Source organism: Gossypium arboreum, chromosome 13 (assembly GCF_025698485.1).
Source record: "Gossypium arboreum isolate Shixiya-1 chromosome 13, ASM2569848v2, whole genome shotgun sequence".
Taxonomy (NCBI): domain Eukaryota; kingdom Viridiplantae; phylum Streptophyta; class Magnoliopsida; order Malvales; family Malvaceae; genus Gossypium; species Gossypium arboreum.
Genome location: NC_069082.1, coordinates 111,200,208 through 111,203,102, shown reverse-complemented (window position 1 = coordinate 111,203,102; position 2,895 = coordinate 111,200,208).

The following is a 2,895-nucleotide window of genomic DNA, read 5'->3' as shown; positions in this document are numbered from 1 at the left end:
TGAAATGATGTGAATGTAGAGTTTTATTATATAAAGTTTTATGTTCTTGATATGTTAGCGAAGGAAAATAAGAGAAAGTGATGGAAAATATTGTAGAGAAAGGAAATAAGGGTGTTATAAACTTGGTAATCAACATTTTGTACTAAAACAATTTTAAACAACAGCAGTGGTCTAACTTTGAAAAATCACCAAAAATTGTGGAAATTGAATTAGAGGCTGAATAAAATATGAAATTAAATTTTATTGAGTCTAGTTTTTCATAGAAGAAACAGTGTAAGCAATTGAATCGAAATTGTGAGATATAATAAATTTAGTGAGACAAGGTCAAAATGATTTCGGGTTCCCCTATTCTGACATTGGAAAAATTATTAAAAATTGTATAAAAATAATAAGGTGTTTAAATTTATATTTTAAAATACTTAATGAGTCTATTTTCAATATAAACAAACAGGAACATCATTCGAATCCCGTACTAAGAGATAATTAATTTTTAGCAAAGAAAGGTTGAAAGTATCAAACAACAGAACATGGATAAATTTGAAGATTTTACTGTACTTATTGGATAAATTATAAATTCTATAATTTTTATGGTAAAAATATATTTGAGTCTAGTTTCTAAAACAACAAGCGGATATTGATTTAGAATTCTGTAGCTCAAGATTTAAATAATTTAGTGACAATGACTCAAGTGGACAACTTGATATGAGTATATAAGCATATAGTAGAATTATGTATATATCAAGGATGTGGAATGGAGAGAAGGAGGAGGAAAATATATGTGAATATTCAGCTAACATGAGTTTACATTAAAAATGACTAATTTGCGTGTTGTAGGCTTAGGGATTAAATTGAATAAAAGTAAAACTTTAGGGGTAATTTTGTAAAAATGTAAAAAATAACCAAATTGCATGAAATGAATTGTTTTATTATTTAAATTAATAAATTGAATGAAATTATCAATTTAGATAAATATTGGGTGGAAAATAGAGAAAAATAAAAAAATTTCTAAAATACCCCTGAATTTTGGTATTTACGCAATTTAACCGTAAGTTCATATTATTGAACTTTCATGATTATTTGCTAAATTAGGACTGATATAATATATTATTTCATATGTTTTGTATTGAATTATGAATATTGTTAAATTATGGAAATCAGATCAAAAGTTCAAATTGAGCAGAACGCTGAATTGAGTATGACCATTCAGTGATTAGTGATGAATTGACGGATAAGACCATGGCTGGGCCATGACAATATATGTGTAAGACCATAGCTAGGCTATGGCATCCTGATGATAAGACCATATTTGGGATATGACACCACGAGTGTAAGACTATGGCTGGGCCATGGCAATACATGTGTAAGACCATAGTTGGACTATGGCATCATACCAGAAATGAGTAAGATCATAGCTGAAAGACGCTATGGCATCATGATTCAGACGAGTAAGACCATAGCTGAAAGACGCTATGGCATCAAGATTCAAATGTGTAAGACCATGGTTGAAAGATACCATGGTAACATGACAGGAAATGAATAAGACCATGGTTGAAAGATACCATGGCAACATGACAGGAAATGAATAAGACCATGGTTGAAAGATACCATGGAAGCATGACAGAAAATGAGTAAGACCATAGTTGAAAGACACTATGGCATCATGTCAAAGATTAATAAGACCGTGGATGAGAGACGCTATGACATCTGTTGAACAATTGATATTCAGGTAATATGTATCAGATGATGAATGGTTATATGAATTGGTTGTACAAAATGGTTGTGTGAAATGTTTACAAGAATTGGTCATATGGAAATATATGTACAAAACAGTTGCATGAAATAATTATGAAGATAGATAAACAAAATAAGTATAGGTACATGGAATATAATTTATGTTAAGTTTGATATGAACTATTACCAGAATAAATATACATAAAATATATGGAAATGATGGTGCATGAAATATTGATATAATGAAATGAACGATATATACTTATAAAGAAACGATAAGTATTTAATTGAAATTTTTGTTAAATGATATGTAAATCCAAGTAATGCCTGAAACCCTATTCCGGCGATAGATACGGGTTAAGGGTGTTACACCCAATGCTTGACCTATATAGAAAACGAGTCTTAAATTTTACCCAAGCCTATTTTACGAGCCTCGTATTTTTGTTCAAACTCTCTCATTTTTCGAACTGGCCTTTGAGCTTGGACGGGTGACCCGACCCACAAGCAGGTCTAGATAAAATCACCTAACCAATTGAAATTTATTTGATAAATTTTATTTTAGGCTTTTTCCCTTTTTATTTTAGGGATAATGTAAAATTTGTCCTCTAAACTTATCATGTAGATCCATATTGGGATAATGTAACTTTTGGCCCTTAATCTTGGCAAGTAGGTCGATATTGGCCCTTAAACTTGACAACTAAGTTCATTTTGGTACATGTACTTTTTTTGCTTACTTTGACACTTGAACTAGACAACTAGATCCATTTTGATCTCTGAATTTGAAAATTCTAAATGTTTGATGATGTGACACTCTGAGTTTGAAAAATAAATTTTTTTTAGATGATGACGTGGTACAATCTTAGAGTGTCATATTCAGTATTTTAATAACCGAACTGATGGTTTAACATGTTAGGCTACTAGTTCTTGATTTAACCAATTCGATTGGTTCGACCGTCGGACCAACGATAATTAAATAAATAATTAAAAATTCATAAAAATCTAAAAAAATAAAAATAAAATAAAATCAGTTTTACTTGGATTTTTAGATTTTTATGAATATTTATTTATTTAATTATTGTTGGTCCGACAATTGAACTGATCGAACTAGTTGAATCAAGAGCTAGTGGTCTAACATGTTCAACGATCGATTCAGTCACTAAAATA